The following is a 17525-nucleotide window of genomic DNA, read 5'->3' on the forward strand; positions in this document are numbered from 1 at the left end:
CCCTCAATATTAACTCTATATCTCTGAAATACTTTTCTGTAAATATGTGTATTCTTGACAGGATTCAGTGATGATAATTCAAATGGAAGTAGGGCATTTTATATCTTTTATATTCAGAACTATAAACAAAGGGTATTCCATGTGTACTGTGTATTTTAAACAGTGCAGCACTGTTTGTTGGCAACAAACTATGTATTGTATTTTAGAGTGACACTGAAGGCAGCCTATGAGCTGCTGGTCTAACGCTGAACATACACAGTAAAGGGTGGTCAACGTGTATAATTTGTAATGGTTGCTGCGTCCCTAAAACCCAACGGTCACTTAAAGTGGTTGTAAACCCACATGAAAAAAAAAAAAAGACCTGCAAGACAAAGGCATAATGAGCTAGTATGCATAGCATACTAGCTCATTATGTAATACTCACTTGAGATCGAAGCCCCCGCTGCAGTCCCCTTACACAGCACCGGCCGGTGACATTTCTCCCCGGAGTTACTTCCGGGTATCGCGGCTCCGGCGCTGTGATTGGCTGTAGCCGCGATGACGTCACTCCCGCGCATGCGTACGGGAGCCGCCGGTAGCGGCACACTCACTGAAGCAAACGGCATGTACGTGCCATTGCTTCAGTGCGCATGTGTCGATGATGTCGGCACATGCAGATACAGGAGATATCTCCTAAACCGTGCAGGTTTAGGAGATATCCGGGGTAGCTATGGGTAAGTCTTATTATAGGCTTACCTGTAGCAAAAAGTGGATTGTAAGGGTTTACAACCACTTTCAGGAGACTGTTCATGTTTAGCTTATGCAGAGAGGTGTGGAAGGGGCACTTCAGATTATCGTGGGGTTGTATTATTAAAGGCAAATAGGCTATTTACTTTACAAAGGGCTTTTCCCAAGAACTTGCCAAGAATACCCAATTACACACAGGAAAAATACAGCATTTTTGCTTGCACATGATTGGATGATGGAAGTTAGCAGAGCTTCACCTCATTCACTAAGCTCTGGGGAGATTCAAGTGCAAAGTGCAACTTCCCTTGCAAACTAAACAGTCCATTTGTCTTTAAAATATTGTGTGCTCACCCTACACTCATTTTTTTGTTGTCATGAACAAGCCTAATGCCCCACAAACGTGTGCCAGTGTGTTTATGGTGCTTTACCGTAGACTTGAATGGAATGAGTTAAAATGCCTCAACTTCTTCCAAATTCAATATGTAGCTTTATTTTTAAAGCTCGGCGATGTGACATGATGCAAATGCCTCATGCTTTGATAATGTGAACAGCTCTGTGTGCTCTCCATATTATCAATTGTAAACTGCTTTACTAGGCATTGGAGAAGCATTAAAAACATGCCTCAAACACCTACTTTTAACCACTTCAGCCCTGGACCATTTGGCTGGCCAAAGACCAGAGCACTTTTTGCGATTTGGCACTGCATTGCTTTAACCAACAATTGCTCCCAAACAAAATTTAAGTCCTTTTTTCCCCACAAATAGAGCTTTCTTTTGGTGGTATTTGATCACCTCTGCGGTTTTTATTTTTTGCGCTATAAACAAAAAAAGAGCAACAATTTTGAAAAAAAAAAGCAATATTTTTTACTTTTTGCTATAATAAATATCCCAAAAAATATATAAAAAAAACGCATTTTTTACCTCAGTTTAGGCCGATACGTATTTTTCAACATATTTTTGGTAAAAAAAAAATTGCAATAAGCGTTTATTGATTAGTTTGCGCAAAAGTTATAGCGTCTACAAAATAGGGGATAGTTTTATGGCATTTTTATTAATAATTTTTTTCTTACTAGTAATGGCGGCAATCAGCGATTTTTATCATGATTGCGACATTATGGTGGACACATCGGACACTTTTGGTGCGATTTTGGGACCATTCACATTTATACAGCGATCAGTGCGATTAAAAATGCACTGATTACTGTGTAAATGTGACTGGCAGTGAAGGGGTTAACCAGGAGGGGGCGCTGTAGGGGTTAAGTGTGTCCTAGGTCCTAGGGAGTGATTTTAACTGTGGGGGGGATGGGCTATGTGTGCCACGACACTGATCACCGCTCCGGATTACAGGGAGCTGTGATCAGTGTCCTGTCACTAGGCAGAACGGGGAAATGCTTGTTTACATCAGCATTTCCCCGTTCTTCCTCTCCGTGAGATGATTGCGGGTATTCCCGGGGACATCAAATCCGCGGGACCCGCGATCAGACTCACAGAGCTCGCGGCGGCTGGTCCGCAAGCGGTTAGTGTGTGAACAGGGCCTAACAGTTGGAAATTATGGCAGGGAGACCTCACTCTTGGAATATCAATGACATATAGAAAGTCTGCAACCCAGCAGGGTCCATCTATAACTATATCGCAGATAGGTTGACTGACCCTTTAAGGTGTTTTTCACTTGTGTAGGGCATTTGGGGAGTGTTATTAACACGTGCTAAATGCTTGTCAAACACATCAAACAATGCGCATTAAAGCTATAGGTGTGTTTGTTTATCATCAGTTTTTTGAGGGAGTGTGAGCAAGGCTTTACTGTCCACATAGGGGTTTTGAGCATTTTAGAAAATCTTTTTATATTCTCTACAATGTCATTTAAATAAAAAGAAGTCCAACAGTAGTGCCAACACCTCATGAATGACCACAGGAGGTGTGCAGGCCACATGAATCACAGCGATCACAACAGAATCCTCAAAAGCTATAATAAACTGTCAGGTTGTTAAAAGCATAACTAGAGATGTTTTTTTTATTTTTAGATAGAGTGGAGTGGGGTTAGAACATCCGTCAGGCTTTTATTGCAGTCTGTGACCCCCATTCACCCTCTCTATGTGTCCTGTTTACCATTATCACTGAAAGTGAAAACCCCAAATTTTGAGTTGTTCTCAGAACAGTTATAAAGGGGAAATCTTCCAATGGGGACACTAGTTCTGGTGACAGGGTTATAGCACTCCCTAATGCCCCGTACACACGGTCGGACATTGATCGGACATTCCGACAACAAAATCCTAGGATTTTTTCCGACGGATGTTGGCTCAAACTTGTCTTGCATACACACGGTCACACAAAGTTGTTGGAAAATCCGATCATTCTGAACGCGTGACGTAAAACACGTACGTCGGGACCATAAACAGGACAGTAGCCAATAGCTTTCATCTCTTTATTTATTCTGAGCATGCGTGGCACTTTGTGTGTCGGATTTGTGTACACACGATCAGAAATTCCGACAACAAAATTTATAGCCTGCTCTCAAACTTTGTGTGTCGGAAAATCCGATGGAAAATGTGTGATGGAGCCTACACACGGTCAGAATTTCCGACAACAAGGTCCTATCACACATTTTCCGTCGGAAATTCCGACCGTGTGTACGGGGCATTACTCCATCCAAAAGAAAATGTTTTGCTTTTAGTTCTACTTAACCTCTCCAGCATCAACAAAAAAATGACATTTTAGCCTTAGGCAGAATGACCCAATTCCAGGTTGAGAAGTAATGTGGATTGAGGAAGGCACACATCCACTCTAGCGATGTGGTATTCAAGAGCTCCCTGCTGGCCGCTGATGCCATTTCCCTGGTCTTCTTTCTAGGTTCTGATCTTCATCTGTTTTGAATGGTCGGGCCAAGATGACACCACTCCCACGCATGCATGGGAGTTTCTTCATCTTGGCAGATGCCAAAATTGTACACCAAGCTGCACATGCACAGCTTAGTTTACAGTGCAGATAGACAGTTATGGAACGTTAATTGCAGAAGAGACATGGTATGTCTCTTCTGTATAAAAAAACTGTACATGATTTTTATTTTTTTTGTATTAAAGTTCCACTTTAACATGTATGTGAAGTCAATTTTCATTATAGTTTTTATTGTCAACTGGGTCCCCCCTGGTACATTTTTACCCTATAGTACTCCTACTGACCACTACCACTGAGACAAAAAGTGATAGAAAATTCAAAATCTTGGGGTTGTCATCAGGAAGCACTTCCAGTTGGAACACATGTTCCTATAACAACTCTATAAGATGGAAATTTCATTCACTTTGAAGAGGTTTGCTCTAAATTTTTGTTGCGATTTCACGACAGGAAGTAAACAGAAATCTTCTGTTTACTTCTGGGAGTTAGGCTTTAAAATTAACCTTAAGGGTTTTAATTCTATCCTACTCTAATGCACTGTACACACGGTCGGACTTTCCGACGGAAAATGTGCGATCGGAGCTTGTTGTCAGAAATTCCGACTGTGTGTGGGCTCCATCGGAAATTTCCAACACACACAAAGTTTGAGAGCAGGCTATAAAATTTTCCGACAACGATCGTGTGTAGACAATTCCGACACACAAAGTGCCACGCATGCTCGGAATCAAGCAGAAGAGCAACACTGGCTATTGAAATTCATTTTTTCTCGGCTTACATGTTGTACGTCACCGCGATCTTGACGTTCGGAATTTCCGACCAACTTTGTGCAACCGTGTGTATGCAAGACAAGTTTGAGCCAAAATCCATCGGAAAAGATTTGATGGATTTTGTTGTCGGAATGTCTGATTGTGTGTATAGGGCATAAGACCCCATACACACTATACAACTATTCTTGTCTGATTTCCTTTAGATTTACCAAATCCATGCAGTGTAAGGGCCTCACTGATTGCATACAAATCGAAACGCTTAAGGTTTGACCTCACATTATATGGTTTTGGTAAATATAAAGTAAAAAATCTACAGAAAATTGTATAGTGTGTATCCAGCTTAAGACTAAATAAAAAAAAAAAAAAAAAAACAACAACAACTTGCTGTCAATTACATGTTTTAGCCTGTGATTCCGACAGCACAAGTGTTAGAATTATATAGATATTAGCTGGCCATTGCCTTGACAAATAGTTTCTAAAATTGAGAGCTTCAGAAGAAGTAGCTGTTGAAATGGGGGACAAAGGTAAGTAAAACTTGATTTTCATCCCCCATGCACCACTCCACATTATTACTTAGCCTGGAGCATTTCTATAAAGCTATGTATTAGAATAATCAGTTTACAGATTAAAAAGAGAGCAAGAACTGTGCCTGTGTGCCCTCTAATGCAATGACAGAAAAACAGACGGCAAGACTGATTTAATTTGTGAAATGAAAATTACATTCTAGACTTGTTACATTAAAAACTGCTCCTGCAAAAAAAGACATGGCATTTGCTTCTACCATTAACAGGGCAAATATGGAAAGATTGCTAAAATAAGGAGACATCCAGGTAAAATACATCAATGACTAGTAACATTATAAAAGCTGTGAGGATTAGGGATAGTGAAATAAATACATTTATAGTGTTAAACCGTAATGCAGCATATTAAACAAATATACGTTTAAGAACTGATAGAGTACTGTTATTTACATTGTTATTATAAAAAGTATTTTTTATTCTAAAATATATGTGCATTGTGTTATAAAGATAATGCATTCATGTGTATCCAAATTGTACTTATTTGCTATAAAACCCTAGTGACGCAAACTCATTATTTCTAAAATTAGAAATTGTTATAAAGCTGATCTGCCCACTTTAAATTGAAACCATACATTTAGTCACTAAAGTAAATGCAATAATGAATGAAAAGATATATATGCATAAAATTGGATTCCAGGGTTTAACCCCTTGAATCTTTTTTTTCTGTTATGTAACATGAGAAAATGAAGGAGTGGAGGTGCGAGGGCAATTGCTGCCACTGGCCTACGCACATACACACCTGAAAATTGGAGTTGGACTATCTTGGCACTTGATAATTAATCACAGTTGATAAATCATAAAAATGTATACATTTTAATGAGTACAATACAAAAATATACAGACAATATGTATTAAAAACAACAGTTTGTATACACCACAATTAACATTTGCTAACGGGTACCCCCGTAGAGTTTCTGTTGGAGAGGGGTATACAAAAGGTTCTTCAACCGGTTTGCGGTAAAAAAAACGCTTCTTCAGGAGAGGTGGTCTATAAAACAATTAATATATTTATAGCAACATAGAAAATGCAGCAAAACAATTTTAAAACAACATAATACATTCAATAATATCAAAGGAGAAGACCAGCTCACCCACTCAAACGGAATCAGTAAAACGACAGGACCAAAACAATTCCCCCCACGGCGGACACAGGGGATTGTAGAAACAGAATCTGGTTAGAGGATAATAGAGATTAAGAGTATGGAAGCTAAAGATGTTTTGAGGTGCACACCCAGGTGTAATGGGGTAGTGAGCTGAATAAAAAAAGTGGTGGCGTGAGGGTAGGTGCGTTTTGTTGGAAAGAGGACTTTCCAACAAAACGCACCTACCCTCATGCCACCAATTTTTTATTCAGCTCACTACCCCATTACACCTGGGTGTGCACCTCAAAACATCTTTAGCTTCCATACTCTTAGGGGTAGATTTACTAATGCGGGTGCACTCAGAATTAGGTGCAGCTGTGCAGGGTAGCCAATCACCTTCTAATCTCTGCTTGTTCAAATAAACTTTGGCAATAAAACCTGAAAGCTGATTGGTTTCTATGCAGAAGTGAGCCTGATTTTGCACTCTCCAGCTTTAGTAAATCAACCCCTTAATCTCTATTATCCTCTAACCAGATTCTGTTTCTACAATCCCCCGTGTCCGCCGTGGGGGTAATTGTTTTGGTCCTGTCGTTTTACTGATTTCGTTTGAGTGGGTGAGCTGGTCTTCTCCTTTGATATTATTGAATGTATTATGTTGTTTTAAAATTGTTTTGCTGCATTTTCTATGTTGCTATAAATATATTGTTTTATAGACCACCCCTCCTAAAGAAGCGTTTTGAGGAACCTTATGTATACCCCTCTCCAACTGAAACTCTACGGGGGTACCCGTTAGCAACTTGTTAATTGTGGTGTATACAAACTGTTGTTTTTAATACACATTGTCTGTATATTTTTGTATTTTACGCATTAAAATTTATACATTTTTATGATTTTTCAACTGTGATTAATTATCAAGTGCCGAGATAGTCCAACTTCAATTTTCAGGTGTGTATGTGCGTAGGCCAGTGGCAGCAATTGCCCTCGCACCTCCACTCCTTCATTTTCTCATTTCAAACCTGGATGATGGCACTTTTATTTGGTATATATTAGTCTTTAATTTGAGGCCATACTCACTAATAACTGTTATGTAATATGCTTTTCCACTTGGGTCTTAGCTTTGATTATACACATGGATGGATGTGTAGACATTTGCATACGTAACAAAAAAAAATTGAGCACTGATTGATATCATGCGTGTCATGGAATTATTACCTTGCTAACCGAGTCTGAATCAATGCCATGCTAGCAAAACCAGGAGTGCAGTATTATAATGTTGCCAAATACACAGCATTTTGCTATCCATCTGGTGGGGGTCCAGCTGTCATTCTGCATACCAGTTTAAAGAATAACAGTGTATCAACACGATTCTACCAGTGCCCTACTGCCAATGGAAATGGTAATGCTATGTCATCAGAGAGGTTCCATAATAGAACAGTAGTTTCTTGCCAGTTCAGTGGGGTGCCTAGGTACCTGTTACATGGAAACCCTGTAAATGATTGACTGGCAAGCTGGGTAAATATGAACAAAGTTACATAGTTACTCAGGTTGAAAAAAGACACAAGTCCATCTAGTTCAACCAATAAAAACATATGTCCTCCCCTTCTCCCCCTTCCCCCAAATGCCTTTATAAAATCCATAATAAAACACTCCACTAGCCCCTGCTCCTGCAATCTTTATTTCGGTTCACTCATGCCTCTTTTTTTGGGATTTGTACTGTGTGATGCCAGCCCATGACAGAATCAGATAAATATGTCAAGTGCCTGCCGCAGGTTAAGAATAAAAAGAAAGAATATCTCAATGTCATAAATCCCAATTTAGCAAGGAAGACATTTGCATCTATGTTAGGAAGGACAACACGCATATCTAATTAAATATTGTATCATTTTTAAAGGTACCTATAGACCTATGAACCATAACCAGTCTTATCTTGAAAGCAATGGGGAATTGGAAACCATCGCGGCCAGAGTTATATTAGCAGCTGTTTGGACGTTTTTTTAATGATCAAACCTGTTAACACAGAAGTTATCTAATAAGTATGAATCCCTTTGATATGAACGGTACTGTGGGATGAGCACCCAGTCAAGAAACTAAAAGTGTATGTTAATGCGAGCTGTACTATTTGTTGCTCTTGTTCCATGTTCTGAGGTTCGCACATTCAGCTTGTCATTGTCTGAAAACGACCTGCCTCTCATATTCTACAAGAGTTTACTAAGGCAATAATGTTATTTTTGCTGTTAAAGACTCTCAGTGCAGACACTGTAAGGCTCCATTCACACTAATGCGTTTTTTGATGCATTTTGCATTTTGTAGAAATGCATGGGAATTTTTTAACATGGGTTCCTATGGAACATGTTCACATCAATGCATTTTTGTGCCTCTGCGTTTTTGGAAAGGGTCGGGGACTTTTTTCATGCAAAATGCAGCGTTTTGCATGTAATAGAATTCAATGGAAACGCATCCAAAAACGCAAGTACCGCGTTTTTGCTGCGTTTTACCGCGTTTTGTGTTTTTTTTTCCTTTTATTTTTTTAACACTGTATACAGTATAAAAAAACTGTAAAAAAAAAAAACGCAAAACGCGGCAAAAACACATGTTCAAAAACGCAGCTAGCACCGCAAAAAACACTGCAGAAACGCTCAAAAGCAACATGCATAGGTGTGAATTGAGCCTTAGGGTCCTTTTACACTCAGGCACTCCACTCCATTCCAAACCGGAGCACAATGAGGTGGATGTCAGTTTTTGTCTGCATTTTCACAGATGACTGTGGTGGACCCGTGATGGCTTTATTGGCAGCAAGATGTAAAAGAACCTGCATCCTTTTACATCAGGCTACCTCCGATCCTCCACGTTTAGATCCAGACCTGGAAGGACTCTGAGGTAGACAGAAGTATACAGACACAAGTCCATTTACATCTGTCTGCCCATAGACCTGCATGGAGCTTCCGATCAGGTCCACCTGAAATACTGACAAACGAACCTGATTGGAAAGCCCATGTGAAGGGAGCATTAAGGTGTATGCTAAGCCAAAGCATTTTATAGTTTTGGATAGAGTTGGAAAGGATTCTTTTTGGGTTTTTAGTGCTATCTGGGACTCTGTTAGTGTTTGTTTACACTTGCAGTTGGAAGGCGTTAAAAACACCTGGCTGAGCTGCATTTTTACCACCCCCCAGTGGATTCCCCTTAAGCAGCAAAGGCAGCAGCCGGGGGTGCACACAAGCAAAGAATCTCAGCTGCAGCAGGAATTATACCCCCTGTTGTGTTTGGAGGATGCTACTGCCCGGTGAATGCAACTCATTCAAGTGAGGTGCTGCAACCACAACGTAACTGCGTGCAAGCATGCAGTTGCTGTGTGATAGTGCAGCATTTAGGAGGTTAAAACAGGTGGTGATGAGACAACATATCACCTCCTCACCACCTGTCAAAGGCCTCTGACATACCATCTGAGTGCAGATCCTATTTCAAAGGAGTGGCAATGTCTGCTGCAATCGCAAAGAACCCTCAGAGAGATTGCCCCTCGCTTCCTGTCCTGCTGACATTTTTTTTTTCTATTTGTGTTGCTGTTGGAAAGTTTGATTTACTCCCAGTTTGGTAAAAGGTTGTCAGCAGGACAAGAAGTGAGGGGAAATCTCTCTAGCAAAGCCCCAGATAAAAGAAAAAAAACCTGAAAGGGGTTCTAACCTTTCCCCACTTTACCTAAAAAAAAAAAAGAAAATACATTTTGGCAGGACATACACATTAAAAAAAGAGGTAAAGAAGTTTTTTTTTCATGTCCTAGCAATACAATGCAAATTATATGAGTGGAATGACCTCTCTATGATGCATTGCTGTGTGTTAGCTAATGCTTATGAGTCAGCTACTCACAAATGTGCATAAAACTTCTCATGGCCTGAATTCCAAATCTCACACTTTTAAAGGAGCGTGTCAAAAAGAAATATGGAAGTTGCTAATGGCTGTCATCTGATACATGAATGTTTGTTCTGGGTCAGTGCCTTTCTAAATAGTACAATAGTTTTATCTTAAAGTGATATTAAACCCTCAGTTTGTTAAAGCTCTTTCAGAAGCTAATTTAACCGCTTCAGCCCCGGAAGATTTTACCCCCTTCCTGACCAGAGCACTTTTTGCGATTCGGCACTGCGTCGCTTTAACTGACAATTGCGCGGTCGCGCGCCGTTGCACCCAAACAAAATTGACGTCCTTTTTTTCCCACAAATAGAGCTTTCTTTTGGTGGTATTTGAACGCCTCTGTGGTTTTTATTTTTTGCGCTATAAACAAAAAAAAGCGACAATTTTGAAAAAAATGCATTATTTTTTACTTTTTGCTATAATAAATATCCCCCAAAAATATATAAAAAAAATGTTTTTCCTCAGTTTAGGCCGATATGTATTCTTCTACATATTTTTGGTAAAAAAAAAATCGCAATAAGCGTATATTGTTTGGTTTGCGCAAAAGTTATAGCGCCTGCAAAATAGGGGAGAGTTTTATGGCATTTTTATTATTAATTTTTTTTTTACTAGTACTGGCGGCGATATGTGATTTTTATCGGGACTGCAACATTATGGCGGACACATCGGACAATTTTGACACATTTTTGGGACCATTGGCATTAATACAGCAATCAATGCTTTAAAAATGCATTAATTACTGTAAAAATGTCACTGGCAGTGAAGGGGTTAACACTAGGGGGCGATCAAGGGGTTAATGTGTTCCCTAGTGTGTGTTCTAACTGAAGGGGGACTGTGGACTGTGCAGGGGAGAGGACAGATCGTCTGTTCATAATCTGTATGAACAGACGATCTTCCTGTTCTCCCCTCAGAGAACCGAAAACTGTGTGTTTACACACACAGATCCCAGTTCTTCATGTGTCAGCGGCAATCGTGACCGCTGGGCACTCGCATCGGCTCATGGGGTGTGCGCCCCCTAGTGGCCACAGGGCGAAGCAACGTTAAATAACGTCGTTTCGCCCAGCCGTGCCATTCTGCCGCAGTACAACTGCGGCGGCTGGTCGGCAAGTGGTTAATCACTTACTGAGCAGACAGCTTTTTATCTTTAACGCTCCATGCACATTAGATGCTCAAAAAGCACTACAAAAAATTGGATTGCGACAAAATGATTTGTTTGTTAATAATAATAAAAACTTATTGAAAGAAAAAACATTGGATAAAAATAATTTTTTGTTGATTTATCATAATTTAAAGGCCCCTTTAACAAGGAGCCAGCATTCTAACTGAGCAGCCAGCTGCCCACTGTGCATGCGATAGCACCGCCGCGCTTTGTGAATTGTCCCACAGTCTTCTATGACCTGTCCCAGAAGACTGCGGGGTAGCAGGTTGAAAGGAGAACTTCCGCTTGAATCGTCTAGGCAATCCGAGCAGAAGTGGGGGGGGAGCGGGTCAAAACTAGGTCTTTCCTTTAAATACCAGAAGCTCAGGGAAGCAGTACTGATAGAGCAGGAGCCAATGGCATTGAAAGTTGTAAACTGCAAGTGCTGGGGTAGGAATTTTAACAAATACTTTACTGTGAAATGTTTATTTTATTCTGCTCAATGTGTTAAGCCAAAAACACTGAGGGTTTAATACTACTTTAATGACGCCACCCATACATGTGTACTGGTATGAGAGAATGGATGTTTTTTTCATGTTGCACAATTTTGTATTAAATGCACATCTTTCTTCAAATTCAAAAAATGTTAAATCTAGAAACTGAAGCAACTAATCATATGTCTTTTGTAATAAAACATTTGTTACTGATATTTTTTCCTATTATGTATACAACACAACACATCATGTAATATTCTGTTTGGCTTTGTATTCATGAATTTTCTCCACAATGTCTGTGTCACATTTTGGGGACATTTAAATTTGACATTGTCAAGGTCTAACAGTTTAGGTACAGATTTGAAGAGCAGAACTCTTTTTAAATATTGGTGTTATCAAAAATATGACCTTTGATGAAGAAATCCTCAAAGCTAGGTCCCTGCAGTAAGTGCTAGCATACCACTTGACATCACTGTTCTCTGGATATCAACTTTAGCTTTTATTTGTCTGAATCACAGGCACGGATTTCTTTTCCGAGACCTAAGTAAGATGCAAGCAATGCTTGTTTTAAGATTTTGTTGCAGATGTAAACTAAACAAAAGAAAAAGTAAAAGACAAAAAAATAGGAGAGACATAACTTAGACATTAAAGAGGAGATCCGGGCTCCTTCAGAAAAAAATTAAAAGTCAGCAGCTACAAATACTGTAGCTGCTGACTTTTTATATTAGGACACTTACCTGTCCTGGAATCCAGTGGTGTTTTCACCCCAGCCAATTTTTCAATCGGCTCTCGGGTCTTGTCGCCACCATTTCTTGTAAGGGAAACCGGCAGTGAAGCCTTGCGGCTTCACAGCCGGGTCCCTGCTGCGCATGCGCCAACTTCGCTGCGCTTTTTAAATGGCCCGGCGGTGGGGGAAGGAGGAAGGGTAAACAGGTACCCGCTCCCCCCGAAAGGTGCCAAATGTGGCAGCGGAGGGGGGGAGGAAGCAAACATGCGGAGCTTCCCCTTTTGGTTGGAGCTCCACTTTAATTTTTACTGAGGAGATCTGCTGTCTAACCATCATTACTTTTATTATTACTACTGTTTTATATATATATGTAATGATATTATTAGTAACAAAATGCACAGCTAGCTACCATGATGCTGAAATAATTAGCAAAATTCTGCTCTACAAACCTGTCATTAACTAATTATTAAATAATTTATTTATTTTCAGCAAATTAAAAAATAAGCCAAAAATAGCAACAATGTTAAACCTCAAAATTAAACCACTGATTACCTTAAAGCATATATAAATAAAAACAAAATCCAAATATTGCAGCTTATTAATCCTTAGATGTGGTAGCTTCATTCATTTCTGTTTTTCAAAGTTTCTTTCTTAATTTTTATACTGTATCTATAGAGGAGCAGCATTGTTACCCTAGACTGTTCTCTTGTTATAAACTACAAACCTCCCCCCCTCCTCTCATCTCTGTTACATAAGAGCAAGTGTTGTATTGTCCACGATAGACATTTGGGAAAGCTAATAACATTGTTTGAGGTATCAGTTCAGAACCAAGGAAGTTACAATGACACTGTAACTCTATCAGGAGGATCAAGAGGCATGTTTTTGTCCATGCAGAAAATGTACCAAGCTTGAAAAAGTAAAACAATGCAGCCAGCACATCTAAGGACTGGAAAGCTGCAATATTACATTTTAATCTTGGGGGTTAGACATCTTTTAAGCATTTAATGACCTTCTCCTGAAACTGCTAGCTGTCTGGCTCTCATTCAACTCTTTAGCTTCAGTGCATTCTGAGTCAATGCCCTGGAACCTGGAAGTTTGCAGCTGGTGATGTCTGTGTTAAAATTTTGGTGATGGCTGGCGATGTCGGTGTTAAAATTAAATTTTCATACTGCTTCAGGCCGCTGATTTAGAAATCTTCAAAGCCAGAGGGTTAGCATGTCAACCAGGCAACCAGCATTTTAAAGAGAGATCAACAATGGATTATTTTGTTTAGTATAAATTTCTATGAATTGTGTATCCCATCCTATAATTAATGAAGATGTATTATGTGACATTTTGGAAATATGGCACCTTCTAATCATCAAGCAAGCAGATATACAATATATATATATTAACAACAGAACATTCTTTTTAGTTGGAACTACAGTGCACACATTTAAAATCAGAGTACCCTATAATTTTAACTGACTGTCCATTCATTAAGCTGGATATCCAGCATTGCTATGTCTGTAGGTTACATCAGAAGAAAGGAGAGTGGACATTAAAAAATTGACACAAATTAACCTTGAAGCCTGAGTTTATTGTGCTACTGGCTCCTGCTTTCCTTGAAATCTTCATCCTTTGACCCTACCTCTGCCACTGTAATCTTACAGTGCATAACAGGTTAATAAAAATGAAGGAGGTGTGATAGGTAGTCATCAGGAGTCTCTGACTATGCCTGTCCTTTCCTTTCAGCTCCTCCATTCATAGAGGTCGTACTAGAGCACCTATGAATGAAACGTGATCTATGAATAGAGGGAGTGGACCTTTCAATCATCCACCTATCCCCTATTCATAGATCCTGTTTTATTCATAGAAGCTATAGTACGGCCTCTATAAATGCATAAGCTGGGTGGGAAAGGGTGGGTTTAGTTGAGCGCTATCAGAACATTATGATGGTGTGGGTGGAGGGTCAGAGGGTAAAGATTTCATGCAAAGCAGGAGCCAGCAGCACAAGTAAAAAAGTCCCTTTTGTTGACTCTTTGGTGCTTGATCCCCCTACTTTCTACCTACAATAGGATGGCCTGGACATAAGAAGTGTGCCCCTAATGGCTGTTTCAGCTTGTTTAAACTGCACGTATGCACAGTGCTTCCTTTTATCCTCTAGCACCAGTGGCACTGCTGCTAGAGAGGACATGCATGTATTTGGAACTAACTTGAGAGACCACTTTCAATGTCCAGCCCAAGACCAAGAGTTTTTACTAACAGGTGGTGCACAGTCTATATATATATGGGCAGGAATGGAGCATCATTTTCACCATCTGGAACATGGTGTGTAATTTGCTGGGGATCCTGGATGCACAGAGGGATAAAATGACTCTTTAAGGCTGGGCTCACATTGATGCAAATTGAATGCTGGTTTCCCCGCATCCAATTCACATGACAGGAGAGTGTGACCGGCTCTCAATAGAGCCGGTTCACACATCTCCCAGGCGGCCACGGAGCACACAGCAGAAGGGTCCTGTGTGTTTTTGGCCCTGTTTCAGGTCTGAATTAAGGCATAAATTCAGACCTAATTTGGACCAGAAACGGTGAACGGGGACACACTGGACCCCCTGCTGTGCCCCGCGGTCGCACATAGTGTAAACCCAGCCAGTAGAATTATAGGCAATTTTTTTTTTTTTTTTTCATGTTGGATAGAGTAAGGGATGGTTATAACCTCTGTAAGGCTTATTGTTGCTATCTTTGTCCCACTGGAAAGATTTACCATTTTCCCATAGCCTAAACAGGAAGTGAGAGGACATCCCTGCAAATTAAATTGCATATTTCCCATTGGAATATTTCCTCTCTATTCCTGTTCTGGGGACAAAAATCGGGATTTTCTTTTACTTTCAATTTCAGTGATAATAGTAAACAGGACAAATAAATCTCCTGGCACAAACAGCAATAAAAATTGTCAGGAGTTCTAATCCATCTCCCCTCTATCCAAAACTAAGAAAAACCGTTTTACCTTTAGTTATACTTTAAATAAAAGTGTTAAATGGATTTATTTAATTGTGATTTCAATATCCCAACATTGTAAATTAATATCCCACCATTGAGCAAAGTTCGCCTTTACTCAGATTTTCAATTCTTTCCTAAAATAATGTTTTGGTACAATTATTTATATATTATTTATGACAATAACAGGACATTAGGCCTATGTTTTTCCTCCCATTATATGTTTAAGTATTGAATATTTTTACGGTATGGCAGCTTTTGTTAATAGGCATATTGATGCTCCTATCAGTGTGTCAGCAGGGGGAACATTGCCAGAATAGTTTAAAAGTAATTAATTTTAAATAGAAAAAGTATAAAATGAGTCTGTTATTTTAAAACTATATCTTATTTGGTCTGCTTTAAAGCAGGGAGACGTAGGAAGAATGGTACACTTTTTACTGTGATCCCACAAATAATGCATAACTAAAAACAGGAGATTTCAAGGACAGACTTAGAAAATTAAAAAAAGAATGCAGAAATACCCACAAATATGTAGACTATAATTTCACAAAGAAAATTATAAAAAAGTGTATATATATATTTTTTTTCCATGTCTTTGTAAATGAACCTTAAAACTGGTATCATTAGATGACTTAGTCTTTGGGTACCTATAATATATTAGGTTTGAAATTTCTAAAAACAATGTAAACATATTTTTATAATCCATTGCACCTATACACAGTACTTTCCTAAAATGCAGTTCTGTTTAAATGACTGGGGTAAGGAAAATCTGTTGTTTCATCTCACTGGGAACATTAAACCTGAACTCCAGGCAAACAGCTAAAAACACAAAAGAAATGCATAATACCCCTTTTTACCTGCCAAAGGAGATGTATATCTGTCCCTTTCTGACAATTACATAGCACGTGTCTGTCTGGTAGAGCAGGAGACCTGATTTTACACAACTGCAATTACGCAATTCCTACAGGTCTTGTCCCAACCTCAGCCTGTAAATGGACAATGAGAAGAGAAGCAGCACACTGATGAGCTCCTCTCCTTGCCACTCTGGCCTATCCTCTTATCAGCATCTCCCTTGTGAACCAATGAGCACTACAGCACAACTTGTTAGCTCTTTGAGCAGCTTCTCTATCTTCCACTCTGCGTTGCATTCATTTGTGTCTTTTATATCTGCCTGGAGTTTAGCTTTAACTTTGCAACAGTAATTTATTTAATTTTTGTAGCACACAATTAATAACGGTAAGATCAACATGTGTATAGGTAGGACTCTCATTTGTCATTGTGTTATACAAAAGAGAGTATACCACATATCCAACAAGAAAATGGAATGGAAGTTAAACTGAGGTTAAAAAAATGGTTATGTTATTTATTTCTAGTATATGTTATCATGACGTAATGGAGACTTGGATTCATATTTTGCTTTTCAGTGGCTAGCTAGTCTTTTTACTCTAGTAGTCGGTGAACAAATTAAAACAGGAATAGGAGGGAAATTTTTCTGATCTGATGTGCTTTAAGGCATGTGCTGATGACAAATCCATTTGTTTAAATTGCACAGAGAAAACAAACAGCAATAATGTACAGTATCTAATGGCAGCAAATCACACTTTGCGTTTTTATGAAATAACTATAGTCGGTTGCTTTGATTCATTGTATTATTATATTTAATAGAAAGATTTTTATATCTGATATGTATGCTTTGCTTAATATAAATACTGAATAAGATAGATAGATAGATAGATAGATAGATAGATAGATAGATAGATAGATAGATAGATAGATAGATAGATAGATAGATAGATAGATAGATAGATAGATAGATCGATCTATGTGATTAGATAAATGATATGTATGTATCATAGAGGAAGCAAGTTAAATGTAATAAAAATGCAAAACTAAAAGGCAAACATACCAGTGCTGAGGAGAAATCTAAATTCTGTTTCCTTTGTTTTAAGTTCTGCTTTATCATCTTTTATCATTCTGCGTCCTTAGGTTTCTTTCTTCCATTGACATTACAAACACCTATGTTAAGGCATTCTTTAAAGTCTTAGTAATGTTTTCCTCATCAAATCATGAAATACCCTTTTGTTATATCTCTTCTTTAACACATAACATGTTCCTCCTCTGACCCTCATTTTCCCTTTTTTCTCTTTCTCTCCCCACCTTCCATATGTCTGTTCCTTTTGTTGACCAATCTAACCTAACCCATCTTTGTTTGCTCCTCCTATTCCATTCCTTTCTTCCCA

The 17525-nt window shown here is 39.0% G+C and overlaps 1 protein-coding gene across 18 annotated transcripts in view; it reads left to right on the plus strand.

Moving 5' to 3' along the window:
- The window catches only part of LOC141144787 (poly(rC)-binding protein 3-like), a 1428155-nt gene that overhangs the window by 1396703 nt on the left and 13927 nt on the right, over positions 1-17525 (plus strand). The gene's annotated exons all lie outside the window — the stretch shown is intronic.

Source organism: Aquarana catesbeiana, linkage group LG05 (genome assembly GCF_042186555.1).
Source record: "Aquarana catesbeiana isolate 2022-GZ linkage group LG05, ASM4218655v1, whole genome shotgun sequence".
Taxonomy (NCBI): domain Eukaryota; kingdom Metazoa; phylum Chordata; class Amphibia; order Anura; family Ranidae; genus Aquarana; species Aquarana catesbeiana.